This window comes from Schistocerca americana, chromosome 4 (assembly GCF_021461395.2).
Source record: "Schistocerca americana isolate TAMUIC-IGC-003095 chromosome 4, iqSchAmer2.1, whole genome shotgun sequence".
NCBI lineage: Eukaryota > Metazoa > Arthropoda > Insecta > Orthoptera > Acrididae > Schistocerca > Schistocerca americana.
The window spans coordinates 625,901,832-625,917,433 of record NC_060122.1 but is presented as its reverse complement, the minus strand read 5'-3'; the positions used below and the strand labels follow the sequence as shown (position 1 = coordinate 625,917,433).

General features: G+C 42.7%; 1 pseudogene; it reads right to left on the bottom strand.

Annotated features, from left to right (window-relative positions):
• Positions 1–14,499: 14,499 nt before the first annotated feature.
• LOC124614402 lies at positions 14,500–14,617 on the bottom strand (annotated as a pseudogene).
• Between the last annotated feature and the right edge of the window lie 985 nt (positions 14,618–15,602).

The window sequence follows — 15,602 nt, the reverse complement described above, 5'->3', positions numbered from 1 at the left end:
TGCTACAACCGTATGTTGAAAATTAGGTGGACTGATAAGGTAAGGAATGAGGAGGCTCTACTCAGAATCGGAGACGAAAGGAACATGTGGAAAACACTGATAAGGAGAAGGAGCAAGATGACAGGACGTCTGTTAAGACATGAGGGAATGACTTCCATAGTACTAGAGGGAGCTGTAAAGGGCAAAATATGTAGAGGAACACAGAGATTGGAATACATCCAGCAAATAATTGAGGACGTATGTTGCAAGTGCTACTCTGGGGTGAAGAGGGTAGTACGGGAGAGGAATTTGTGGTGGGCAGCATCAAACCAGTCAGAAGACTGATGACAAAAAAAGTCTTTTCTGGACATATCCCTACTGTAGAGATGCACGGAAGTGAAAAGAGGACAGTATACTTCAGACAAGAAGAGATCAGACGCTTCTGAAAAGTGGCTCTATAGAAGAAATCTGAAATTAACATGGATAGATCAAGTAACGAAAGAGTAGATACTAAATCGAATTGAGGAGAAAAGATATTTGTGATACGGCTGGCTGTAAGAAGGTACTGGTTAACATGACTCGTTCTGAGGCATCAAAGAATTGTGAGAAGGTGAAGGAAATGGGAGGATTTTAGAGTGATATTGCGAAAGAGCAGTTATAATGTTCCTCCTGGAGAAAACAGTTCCACTTACCACCGGTGAACTCCTCGTCTTCTGAAGCTCTAATTCGCACCTTCCCTTTTAGAAACGAATCATTGTTGCTAGACCGGACAAGTTGTAGTAGAACCAGCACTAATAGTATGTACAGAATGAAGAATTTTGGTTTCAGTCCCTTTATGCAAAACACCGCCAAGTCCAAGCGAGGCTTAAGTTAGAATATCGACACTACGGTACAATCACAGCCACTCGTAATAGCCGGCTTATGGTATTTAATAGACCCTGTTGCTAAAGGGATTAAAAAATGGATTGTCTGCGACAGGGTGCCCGCTCAAATATTCCACAACTGGATCCCTCAGGACGTTCAGCTCTTGGTCCCGAATTGCACATAACGCCACATGGATTTTCGGGAGGTCAAAAGGCACAGATTACACACAAAAATCGGAATTTTGCTATTCGCTTTCTTTGCACGCCTGCGTTCACTTAGCGACACTCCACAGTCACGTTTAACTCATAATGCCGCAAAATTATGACATTTATTCAGAGCATACTGTACGCATTATTGTAGCCAACACAGACACAGGGCCCTCGCTTACGACAGTAGTACAAGTTTATACAACAACCAGCTTCGCAGACGATGAAGAGATTGAAGTAATGTATTCTGAGATAAAAGAAATTATTCAGATAGATAAAGTTGACGAAAATTTAATTGTGATGGGCGACATGAATTCGATACTAGGAAAAGAAGGAAAAGTAGTAGGTGAATATGGGCTAGGGGAAAGGAATGAAGGAGGAAGCCGCGTGGTAGAATTTTGCACAGAGCATAATTTAATCATAGCTATCATTTGGTTTAAGAATCATAAAACAACGTTGTATACTTGGAAGAGACTTCGAGATACTGGAAGGTTTCAGATTCATTACGTAATTGTACGACGGAGATTTAGGAACCAGATTTTAAATTGTAATACAATTCCAGGCGCAGATGTGGACTCTGTTCTCAATTTACTTTTACACACTGCAGATTAAAACCGAAGAAATCTGGAAAAGGTAAGAAATTAGGTCGAAAGAACTTGGATATGTTTAAAGAACGAGAGTTTGTTGAGAGTTTCAGATGGAGCATTAGGCAACTGTTGGCTAGAACAGAAGAAAAGGAGTACAGTAAAAGAGGAAATTGTAGTTTTAAGAGATTAAACAGTGAAGGCAGTAAAGAATCACATAAGTAAAAGGTGAAGACCTAGTATAAATCCGTGGATAACATAAGAAATATTGAATTTAACTCTCGAAAGGAGAAAATTGAAAAATAAATGAAGTAGGCGAAAACAAAGTGAAATGTTTAAGAAATGAGTTTGAAAGGAAGTGCAAAATGGCTACGCAGCAGTGGCTAGAGTACAAATGTAAGAATTTAGAAGTGCACTTCACTAGGGTTCAAATGGCTCTGAGCACTATGGGACTTAACATTTGTGGTCATCAGTCCCCTAGAACTTAACTACTACTTAAACCTAACTAACCTAAGGACATCACACACATCCATGCCCGAGGCAGGATTCGAACCTGCGACCCTAGCAGTCGCCCGGTTCCGGAACTTCACTAGGGGAAAGATAGATACTGCCTACAGGAAAATTACAGAGGCCTTTGGGACGAAAGAAGCAGCTATATGAACATCAAGAGCTCAGATTGAAACCAGTCCTAACCAAAGAAGGGAAAGCTGAAATGTTGGAGTATACAGAGGATCTATACAAGGTATATGAAATGGAAGGCAATATTATCGAAAGGGAGGTGAACGTAGATGAAGATGAGATAGTAGATATGATACTGCGGGAAGAATTTGACAGAGCACTGAAAGACCCAACTCCAAACAAGGCCCCGAGAGTAGGCAACATTCCTTAGAAATGTTGATGGCCTTGGGAGAGATAGCCATGACTAAACTCTTACATCTGGTGTGCGAGTTGTATCGAAGAGGTGAAATACCCTTCGGTTTCAAGAAGAATGTAATAATTCCAATACCAAAGAGAGAAGTTGCTCACATGTGTGATAATGACCGGAGTATCAGCTTAATAAATCACGGTTGCAAAACAATGACAAGAATTCCTTACAGAAGAATGGAAAGATTGGTAGAAGCCGACCACGTGGAAGATCATTTTGGATTCCGGAGAAATGAAGGAACGAGCGAAGCAATACTGACCCGATGACGTATCTTAGATGCTAGTTTAAGGCAAGGGAAACCTATGTTTGTAACATTTGTAAACTTAAAGATAGCGTTAGACAATGTTAATTGAAATACTCTCTTTGAAATTCTGAAGGTAGCAGGGATAAAATATAGAAAGTGAAAGGATATTTATTGCTTGCACGGAAGCCAAATGGCAGTAATAAGAGTCGAAGGGCATGAAAGGGAAGCATTTCTTGAGAAGGGAATGAGACGGGATTGTAGCCTGACCCCGATGTTAGTCAATCCGTACATTGAAAAAGCAGTAAGGAAAATCGAAGATACATTTGGAGTAGAAATTAAAATTTAGGGGGAAGAAATACGGCGACGTTGTAATTCTATCAGAGACAGTAAAGGAATAGGAAGAGCAATTGAACGAAATGGACAGGCCTTGAGAGAAGAAGATAAGGCGAACATGAGCAAAAGCCAAACAAGGATAGCGGAATACAGTCGAATCAAATCATGTGATGCTACGGGAATTAGTTAAGGAAACGAAACAGTAGATGCGTTTTGCTATTTTGGCAGCAAAATAATCAACCATGGTCTAAGTAGTGAGGATATAAAATGTAGACTAGCAATGGCAGGAAAGGGCTTTATGAAGAAGAGGAATTTGTTAACATAGAGTATAGATTTAATAGTCAGAAAGTCCTTTCTGAAAGTACTTGTATGGAATGTAGCCATGTACGGAAGTGATTAATGGGCCATATACAGTTTACACAAGAGGAGGATAGAAGCATTTGAAATGTGATGCTACAGAAAATGCTGAAGACTAGATGCGTATAACTCGAAGCTATTGGAGATACTGAACAGAACTGCGGAGATACGAAATCTTTGGCACAGGCTGACAAAAAAAGGGATCGATTAATAGGACGCATTCTGAGACATCAAGGGATCACCAATTTAGTATTCGAGGGAAGTGTGGGTGGGGGGGGGGGGGGGGGGGGCTGAAAAACGTTGAGCCAGACCAAGACAAGAATACAGTTTACAAATTCTAAAGGACGTAAGTTGCAGTAGGTATTCGGAATTTAAGGGGCTCACACAGGACAGAGTAACACGGAGAACTTTGGACCGAAAACCACATAAACAACAACAACATTCAGGGCTCCTTAGGTACACCTCCATACATGATGGGAGCTGCGCTTTGAACTTAATTTGGATTTCCAAAAGCAATGCCTAGCTCCCAAAATACGTGCGAACTCTCATTGGCTGATATACATCATAGCCAATACGTTATCAGTATTAAATCACGCAATCCCGTATATTTTACATTGGAGCAATCACAACTGAGCAGTCCTTTATGAGCATTTTATTAAATGAACAAATTCACAAAATCCACATATACGAAAATAACTCCCTCTTTAAATAACTGAATTATCGTTAAGATGTTTCTTGTTTTCCAATGCGTAAATCGGGTAGTTGCGCTTTTCTTGTTTCTCCTGAGAGTATGATTCATTCTCTCTGATCAGTCACAATTGTCATGGTAATGCATGCTCAGTTAATAGACATAACCATATTTTTTTATTAAATATTTCACATTGACACCATCATTCATACTAAAATTAAACCAATTAAATCAGCAGTTGTTTGAAGAAGTCATAATATTCACAGAAGTTACAGGTCTGTTCCCTAAGTGAACTGTTTTGTCTACTGGATTTCATAGCCCGTCAGATGCTGATACCTTTCGGCCACAGTCATTGCTGCTTGAATCTGCCACTGGATGAGTGTGCACATGTTTCATGCTAGAAACATAGCACATATGTGAAGCTGTCTGCATGCTACTGTAGGCGCGATTCAAAGCGCTACTCCTCAAGATCGAAGGATGCATATACACTTACGAGCCAAAGAAACTGGTACACGTGCTATTAAGTAAGGCCCCAGCGAGCATGCATAAATGTCGCAACACGACGTGTCATGGAATCGACTAAGGTCTGAAGTAGTGCTAGAAGAAATTTTCACCATGAATCCTGCAACGCTGTCCATAAATCCGTAAGAGTACGAGGGGGTGGAGATTACTTCTGAACAGCACGTTGCAAGACATCCCAGATATGCTCAATAATACTCATGCCTGCGGTGTTTGGTGGCCATCGGTAGTGTTTAAACTCAAAACAGGGTTCCTGGAGCCATTCTGTAGCAATTCTGGACGTGTGAGTGTCTCATTGTCCTCCTGGAATTGACCAAGTCCATCGGAATGCATAATGGACATGAATGGATGCAAAGAATAAGACAGGATGCTTACGTACATGTCACCTGTCAGAGAAGTATCTAGACGTACCAGGGGTTCCGTATCACTCCAACTGTACGCGCCCCACACGATTACAAGGCCTCCACCGGCCTGAAATGTCCCGTGCTGACATGCAGGGTCTATGGATTGATGAGATTGTCTCCATACCCGTACACGTCCATCCGCTCGATACAATTTGAAACGAGACTCGTCCGACCAGGAAAAATATTTCCAGTCATCAATAGTCCAGTGTCGGTGATGCTGTGTCCCATCGGTCGTGCGCCGCCTATAACACCACGTTCAAGCTTACTTAAATTTTGATAATCTGCCATTGTAGCAGCAGCAGTGACTGATCTAACGACTGCGCCAGACACTTGTCTTACACAGGCCTTGCCGACCGCAGCGCTGTATTCTGACTATTTACACAGTTCTACATTTCAGTACGCATTCTTATATCAGTTTCATTGGCGCTTCAGTTTAATAAGCAGGTACAAACTGATGTAGGCTGCAGTAGTTACTTGGAGATTAAGGGCGTTCAACAGAATAGACTAGCGTGGGGAACGTTTTCAGACCAGTCTCCGGACAGAGGTTCACAACTACGGCAGGCATAAAAGCGATGCTCCCGTAGCCAGCTATACGTATATTACTACGGTAAACGCTACTGGGAGCAGTTCCGGTTCAAGGCTCAAGCGACACAAGCTGTCGCTTGGGGCACCAGGCTGGTGGGGCCGCCAGAGGCAACACAGCTGTGAAATTCAAGAGAAGATCGGAAAGTGAAGCACTACAATTTAATTAATGAAACGTTTAATACGTAACAAAAAAACAACGCACAAACGAACTTAACTCTTTTGCCTAATTTTCTGAGTAGTGAACAACATCCTTAGCAGATTTCTCCCATCGTGGTACCAGTTTCGATAGTCCCTGTTGGCAGAAGTGCATTTCTTTGAAGTGCAGCAATCTGCAGACTGCTGATTTTACTTCCGCATCTGTCACAAAGTGTTGGCTGCCCAGGAATTTCTTCATGGGACCAAACAGTTGAAAGTCCGAAGGTGCAAGTTCCGGACTGTATAGTGAATTCTGGAGCACGCCCCACCAACATTTCGCGATTTTCTCACGAACAGTAGAGGCAACAAAGGAGGAGAGCATTGCAACAAAAAAGTTTGACACCATCAGAATTAATGTTGTGGCGTTTGTCAGGAAGGGCATGACGCAACTTAACCTAAGTTTTAATGAAGGCTGCAGCATTCACAGTGGTCCCGTCTCCAGCAGAGTCCACCGATAACACACCACGCATATCCAAGAGCACCGTCACAAGCATTTTCCTAGCAGGTTGATAACTCTGAGTTATTTTTGTACTGGAGAATCACCATGTTACCACGCGATAGAGATCTGCTTGTTTCAGGAGTGTAGTGGTGTGCCCACGACTCATCCACCAGTGACGAAACATTTCAGAAAGTCAAGCCCTTCTGCGTCCTAACGTGAAGCGTACCAAGCTTGTCATCATCCACAGGCATTTGTCGATGTCTCAGATTCTTAGGCAGTCAGCGAGCACTAACCTTACGAAATTGCAGTCTCAGTATCGTACACCGCGCTATAGGAAATACTGAACTGCTGCCATAAGGTTCGCAGTTCCACACACCGGTTGCTCAAAATTACTGTATGAATGGCTCCAACCTTCCGCGGGTTGCAGATGTTAGCAGCCCCCAGGAGCGTGGCGAATCACTAGATGTAAGGTTCATGCGGCCAACTTGGAAGAACGCACACCACCTTGAGATATTGAGACGGTACATACAGTCGACCACTGTGAATTTCACTCAGTTTATACCCTGTGGCCAACAAATAATGAACTACGTTTCGCTGCTCCTCACAAGCGTACGACACTAAAGTGCACACCATGTTTGTTAGGTAGTTCAGGCGTCTCTCACTATAGCTGCACGTGAAAACAAAATATAGTATGTAGCGCAGACTTGAAACTATATTGTCGGGAAATTTCTACTTTCCAGCTGCAGTACTGGGACAGAAGAACATGTCATTGTGAATTAAATGAAACAACAAGTTTACTGTTAGCAGTCACCGTTATATTTATCTCCACAACGTGTTTCAAAGGTTTAAACCGCCATCATCAGGTGGATTTACATTAGTTGGTAAGACATTTTTGTGTGTGTTGTGTTACGATTTTTTGGATGAACATGTGGCACTATCTCCAGTGGTCACAGGTTTCTTCCGCTGTCATAACACATCACATGTATAAGAATATATTTGTAAACAAATATGGTGTCTGGAAACTTATTGTGCGTTACTTTCTGTTTCTCCGACGAATGTATAAAGAATGGATCACAGTTAGTAGCGGGACGCTCAAATGCAAGATTTGTATGCAATGGGTGTCAGAATTAATAGTGAAAACGGACGCGGGAGAAGGTGTACGAGGGAGAAAGCGCAGGTAACGAGGCGGGGGTTGCGCCAAGTGATCCGTCGCTGTGTGGAGAAATGTTCGCGGAACAGCACTGCTTGCGTGCATCCACAATACCAGACTTCAGAGAGCCGTAGGCTCAGATTGCGAGTAACTGCAGCGGCCAGTCTGCAGGCGGATGCGTGTGCGAAGAGCCAGCCATCCATCAGCAGACAGTTCCCCGCCGTGCTTGCGTGGTGCCTACGAAACTCGTTAAAACTTGGCGGCGGCGCGCCGGCTGCCTCCTAGGCTTTCTTGGCCGCTCGCCCTAAGGAATGGCAAACTAGGCGCCCGCTGCTGTCTTTTGTTTCCGCTCCGTAAACGCCGGCAAGTTGGAGGCCACCCCGACACAACACCTCCCGGCACAACACGAGCGCGCTGCTCTATCGCTCACTTTGCGGACCTAGACTGGGCCGCCATTGTGAAGCTATTTAACTTTCCCGCCGTGCAAATTGCGGCACCTTTGTCCACGCGACCGCTTTGTTTGCCTTAAGGAGGCGGCGCGCACGCCTCATTTGCCATTCCATTCACAGCAAAGAACTCCCAACTACGCTCACCTCCGCGTATTCTAATAACCCGCCCTCTGACACACCGCAGTTAAGACGGTGCCATCTTACTAATCTCGGAGGCAATATTGAAATGTAATGAAGAGAAACATGTCAGCGCACGACAACTTCTAAAGTCGAAGTAAGAAGACTAGAAGAAATGATTGTTCTCTTGCAGTATTTACGTAGGAGGGGAGTGAAACACACGGCCGGTAATGGAACGTGCGACGCCCTGAAGTTTGATGGCTACGAATGTCAAGTTGGCATAAAGCGGACTGTACACTTGGATATTCGAATGATTAACATTTCAGCGCATTCGCACGAAGTGGGTAACAATAACCCCACCTATATATTACGTAATAGAAGTGCCGAAATGGTTCACAGTTGCTAAATATGTATAAAATGGATGTACGTCCTAATCCGAGGTATCCCGTGAACTGTGTAAGTTCGAGAATTTCAGCTTCTCGTTGCATCTTTGCCCAGGGTGAAGGTATGGAATTACAAATAATAAAATAGCTTATACAACAGAAATGAAGAAGGCTCATTTATCTTTGTTGTTCAAAATTTTTGCACACAATATAATTACAAGACTTCACAATATACAACTCATTTCGTTCCTCTTATGTTGTAGGTGCCAGAAGTATGAGTGTATGTGAAATCTTATGGGACTTAACTGCTAAGGTCAGCAGTCGCTAAGCTTACACACTACTTAACCTAAATTATCCTAAGGACTAGCACACACACCCACGCCCGAAGGAGGACTCGAACCAGAAGTATGAACTGGATTTGGAAATACCAGTTTGTGAGACTTCTTAAGCTCACCTCCCAATTATTTAGTTTTTGGATCAAGTTACACAATTTTAATGTAAAAAAACAAACAACGTCTTTTTTTAAGAACTTTTTCAGTGCCCGAAGTTTGCACAAATTTCCACACTTTAGAAAAATATATTTTCTTTCTAGCTTTTTTATACGTGAACAGTTTTCTTTATCCAGAAGTACTATAATGTCAAGGCCATCTCTGGTTCTGTTACAGTGGTAGCTAGTTTTACAAGCCGCTCTTGCCCCACTGCAGTTCTCAAAAGTTCTTAACTTGCATGAACATTTTCTGCTTGGGCAGCAGTAACAGGCAAAGTGTTGAAATCAGTTAGGCTATCACTATTTTTGGAAATTGTTTTAAAAATTGCAGTTATGAAGAGCATTTAGAAGGAGCCTAGACAGAAGTGGCTGAGATCTCAAATTTGCAGCACTAATCTTTCTTATTTGCCAAACTTCTTCTTTCAGATCGTGTTTATTTACATCCACACTGTACACATTTCCTACTGAGTCTGATAGTACACAATCGTCTGCGATTGCGTAGAACTATAGGATACCGAATGTGTCCATCATGTTCACTGTGACAGCATTCTTTCCTTTATCTACAATACCATTGAAAACATTTAGTTTAAAAGTGTCGTATGGCCTCTGGTTTAAATCTTTTTCTTGTGTTTTTCTCAGAAACTGTTTCGCTTTGCCTTTCTATTTCTCTGGGCCGCAAATTGTAACTTACAAGTAAGGTAATATTCCAATATTCCAGTATGTTCTGCTACCTTGCAACTTTCGGCGTGAATTGTATGGGAACTATTTTTCAGTTCATTTAAATTTTCCTCTATACTCTTTAATATAGGCACTTACATAAGGCATGACGACAATGAAAATTTGTGCCTGACAGGGACTCGAACCCGGATTTACCGCATATCGTGAGCGGACGCCTTACCATTTGGCTATCCGAGCACGACTCACGGCCAGGCACAAACATCCATACATCGTCAACCATGTGCTTACAACCTGTACCCGTACACCCATTAGGTATATTCCCATATGGCGAGACATTTTGCTTGAATGTCGCTTGCCCAGTGCCGGCAGGTAAATAGGATATCGCTGTGGCTGTGTTATCCTGAACTCTGATGCAATGCCTTTACATGTCTAAAGGAACTTTCTATCTTTAATAATATGCGATTGCGGGACCACCTTGATCAAAATATTGTTTTATTTATTTTCTTTCCCTCACTAGTTCAAAAATGGTTAAAATGGCTCTGAGCACTATGGGACTTAACATCTGTGGTCATCAGTCCCCTAGAACTTATAACTACTTAAACCTATCTAACCTAAGGACATCACACACTTTCATGCCCGAGACAGGATTCGAACCTGCGACCGTAGCTCCCTCACTAGTTTCAGAGGTACTATCACTGTCACCAGCGACTTTTCCTTTATTCCAAAACATGCAAAATTAGCAACGTTATAAACACTATTACATGTGTACTCTGTGGTTCCAAATATTATATTCTGTGAATAGTTTTGTAATACCTTATTTACTTGAAGTCAGAGCAGGATTTCTACATTTGTTGTCGTTATTTCCAACACATTTTCTGTGTTTTGTTGCCGTTTCTTCGGCATACAACATGTCATCAGCACCTGTATGAGCCGTTGTTACTAACAAACATCACGGATTGAACTTACAGAGGTTAGCGTTACTCTGTTGGGAATTTCGGTAGTGCTGTGGTTACAGTGTTGGCGTGCAGTGGCTTGCTGCGTAATTTCTTATGTACGCACCTTATCTGGTAGTCTTGGAGTTGCCTTAAAACACAAAAACATAACTTTTACACGATGGTCATAATTCAAAATTTTTCACGCTTGTCGCCAGAATGTCTCACATATTGCGAGTAGATTTTGAAAATTGTAGCGTGAGTTCTGCAACATCTGCTAATTATGTATGACTCTGTGTGTGTGCGTGTGCGTGTGTTGCTCCTATTCTGTCTCATGTATCAGTTTGCTTAAAGCCGTAAAGCGTGCGTTCATCTAAAATGTTGTGTTTTCATCTATTGCATTTTCCCTTTCCACTATAGCCTTTTTATGTATTCCATTTCTTACGTTTTCCGTTCCAATCCAGCCTTTTGTATGAAAAAATTGTCTTGTACTACTAGTTTTCGGTCTATGTGTACCTAGGTCGTTAGTTTCTGCTTACTTGCCCTATGTATTGGGATTGACAGGCGTTTCATGTCATGAGTTATATTCGTCCAGCGAATTATGATCAACGTATAGAAGTCATCTTTTTCTGTTTTTATAAGCAACTCCAAGCCTACCAACGAACGTGAGTACATGGCAAATTATTTAACAAATTAGTGCACATCATAACTGTACCCACAACACTACCCCAATTCCCAGTTGAATAATGCTGTCTTATATAAGGTCACTCTTTCATGTTTGTTAACAACAGCAGCTCGTACGGTTCCTGATGACATGCTATATAACGAAGAAACGTAACAAAACACAGGAAGTATGCCGAAAATAAGAACAACCAACATAGAAATAATTCTCTGACTTAAAAAAACGATGTTAATTTTACCATGAAGAAAAATCCATAGATGATGGCGATATTGTTGTTGAAAATTATTTGAAAAAATTATAACTAACAAGTGTTAAGCATCAGGGTGGACCCATAGTCCCCTCTTATTGTTTTTAGACACTGCAGAGCCAAGTAAGTGATAAACCTGCCTAATTTCGTGTGGGGCTCCTGCGAACACGCAAATTTGCCGCAAACGACGTGGCATGGACCTGACTAATGTTGTAGGCAGTGTTGGAGGGAACTGATACCATGAATCCTGCAGCGCTGTATATATCCGCAATAGTACGAAGGGGTGGATATCTCTTCTGAACAGTACTTTGCGAGAAATCCCAGATATGCTCTGTAATGTTCACGTCTGAGGATTTTGGTGGCCAGCAGCGGTGTTTAAATTCAGAAAAGGGTTCCTGTAGCCACTCTGTAGCTATTCGGGACGTGTGGGGTGTCAGATTGTCCTATTGGAATTGCCCAAGTTCATCGGACTGCGCAATTGACATGAATGGATGCAGGGGCTCAGACAGGATGCTTACGTACGTGTCACCAGTCAGAGTCGTATGTAGACATATCAGAGGTCTCATATTACCCCAACTGCACGCGCTCCATGCCACTGCAGAGCCTCCACCGGCTTGAACAGTCTACCTGATATGCAGGGTCCATGGATTCATAAGGTCGTCTCCATATTCGTACACTGCCATCCGCTCGATACAATTTGAAACGAGACTCGTCCAACCAGATAACATGTTTCCAGTCATCAATAGTCCAATGTCGGTGTTGATGGGCCCAGGCGACGCGTAAAGCAGTCATCAACGGTATACGAGTGGGCCTTCGGCTCCGAAAGGCCATATCGATGATGTTTCGTTGAATGTTTTGCACGCTGACACTTGTTAATGGCCCAGCATTGAAATCTGCAGCAGTTTACCGAAGCGTTACACTTCTGTTACGCCACACGATTTTCTGCAATCAACGTTGGTCCTGTACTTGTAGGATCGTTTTCCGGCCTCATAGATTTCGAAGATTTGACGTTATACCGGTTTCCTGATATTCACGGTACACTTGTGGAATGATCCTAAGGGAAAGTCCCCACTTAATTTCTACTTCAGAGATGCCGTGTCCCATTCCTCGTGCGACGCCTATAACACGACGTTCAAGCTCACTTAAATTTTGATAATCTGCCATTGTAGCAGCAGTAGTAACTAATCTAACAACTGCGCCGTATTCTGACTGTTTACATATCTTTGTATTTGAATACGCATGCCTATACCAGTTTCTTTGGTGCTTCAGTTGCAAACAAGGAGCAACGGAGGAGTTTCGAGACATAATGATCCCTTCTATCTTTTATGACGGAAATGAAACGTAAAACGTGTTTCGGGAAATTACGAAGACGTTGACTATATCCGCGTTCCTCTCCTCAGCACCGACTCCTCTATATTTAACACGTTGACAGGGTTTCAGGGAGGAGTGTTTCGACGCCAGGCCAGGCATAACCACACCACGGCGTTATGTGCGAGGCTACGCTTTGGCCGCCAGTGATCTCGTTGCAGTCAACATGTAAATAAATTACCACAACAAGAAGAATAAAACTGCTTGCGGATTTTCTTTCAACATACACTCTTGAGCTATATGATAGATTCCACTTAACCTACCCCCCTTTGTCGTAACCTAGCCCATGACCTCCTGAAAGCTGTAAACCACTCAGTTTCAACTCAAGGCAAATCATTTTAGTGACTGGCTGACCACTCGTCTGGTCACAGTCAACAAAGATAACAAATGACTGTCTACATCTGTATTGATTTTCTTCACCATGGTCACGTAGCTCATAATAAAAACTTTTTGCTGAGTTTAGGCCTAATCAGGAGTTGCATCAATTATACCATAAAAGTATTTATTATGTGTTAACTCTGATAAAATAGTCTGGTAAATATTGTCTCAATTAATTTTCAATTAATTTGTTCACAACATCGTGTCCAAACGTTTTCCTCCCTCTTGCGATGCTTCAACTTTTTTAAATGCAGTTTCATAACACGATCAAACTACGCCAAAAACTATACATATGCTTCCATTTCAATTATGTCCACCCAAGTGACAATAATCTCTTAAAGCTAAATCTTTACCCGCGAGATGAAGAAGAGCACGAATTACGCGACGCAGCCCAGCGTTCCAATACTGCTCTTCTCTTAACAACGTTTCACCTAAAAGATCTTCTGTGGCTGATGTATTATTTAAGCATTTTCTAATTTACGCCATTCTACGTGATCAGCACTGCTTCCACGTTAACTCACTCTTTGTTTTAGCTTCTTCCAGCCGTAACCTGAGATATCCGTGAGATATCCGTGTGTCGCGAAAGCAATCGGCAAACAAAGGAATACATTACTTTCTTCTCTTTGCTCCAAACAAAACAAATCCCTTAAAATTTCCCCATTTTAAGATGCGCTTAAAAACATTTGAAGAAAAGGGTTAATTACATTTTCGGTCCCGCAGCAGTCTTTTCAGTGTTTGCGGAGGTCCTCGCGTAGCAGCTTCTTCTACTTCTAAACTGCTGAAACGCTTTTCTTTTTCACTCAACAGACCACCAATGAATACAGCCACTTTCCCCTCCACCGGGGGATAATCAATTTGACGGTAAGGGGGAGGGGGAAGGGGGCGGAGAGGGGCAGGTAATGTTATAGGTTTTAAATTTTTGTGATATACTACTATTAGTGATATATCACCATTAAAAAATTCACGTCCATGTCTGACATTTAATTAAATTGTATGTAATAAGTAGGTATAGCCCAAGTCAATTAATTATCTTAAAGAATAAAATTATAGGAAACAATAAAATAATATGACTCCGTGCAATAACTTACATTTACAGCATACTAATCCACTCTGTCGTCAGACCACGAGTGATCTACCGGGACCATCCGACCGCCGTGTCATCCTCAGTGGAGGATGCGGATAGGAGGGGCGTGGGGTCAGCACACCGCTCTCCCAGTCGTTATGATGATATTCTTGACCGAAGCCGCTACTATTCGGTCGAGTAGCTCCTCAACTGGCATCACGAGGCTGAGTGCACCCCGAAAAATTGCAACAGCGCATGGCGGCCTGGATGGTCACCCATCCAAGTGCCGCCCACGCCCTACAGCGCTTAACTTCGGTGATCTGACGGGAACCGGTGTATCCACTGCGGCTAGGCCGTTACCATACCAATCCATTGAGGTGTTATTACAGTGTGTCTGTAGGTGACGTCGGACGCCCTTAGTGTTCCATAGGCGATATCTCTCCTTACGATAACAGAAGAAACATCAGAAAACAAATCTGGTGATTTATTACGAGCAACATATTTAAAAGAACAGAAGTCTGCAATAACCGTGTCGAAATTTTTAAGTCCTAACATACTGCACAGTTCTTCAAAATTATCGTCACTAAGTTCTTGAAATGTTTTAAAACTTTCAAAGAATGAACTTGGATCTACACTGAAGCGCCAGAAACTGGTATAGGCATGCATACATAAATACAATCATATGTAAACAGGCAGAATATGGCGCTGCGGTCGGCAACGCCTATGTAAGACAGCAAATGTCTGCGCAGTTACTACACCGGTTACTGCTGCTACACTGTCAGGTTATCAAGATTTAAGTGACACATGAAGTGGGGGTTTCCCATACGACCATTTAACGAGTGTACCGTGAATATCAGGAATCCGGCAGAACATCAATTCTCGGACATCGCTGCGGCCGGAGAAAGATCCTGCAAGAACGGGACCAGTGACGACTGAACAGAATCGTTCAACGTGACAGAAGTGCAATCCTTCCTAAAATTTCTGGAGATATCAATGCTGTGCCATCAACAAGTGTCAGCGAGCGAAACATTCAATGGAACACCATCGATAAGGGCTCTCTTAGCAGAAGGCCCACTCGTGTAACCTTGATGACTGCACGACACAAAGCTTTACGCCTCACCTGGGCCCGTGAACACCGACACTGAACTGTTTATGACTGGAAACATGATGCTTGGTTGGACAAGTCTCGGTGCAAATTCTATGGAGCAGATGGACGTGTATGGCTATGGAGACGAGCACATGAATCCACGGACACTGCATGTCAGCAGAGGGCTGTTCATGCTGGTGGAGGCTGTGCAACGGCGTGGGGCGTGTGCAGTTGGAGTAATATGGGGCCCCCGATACCT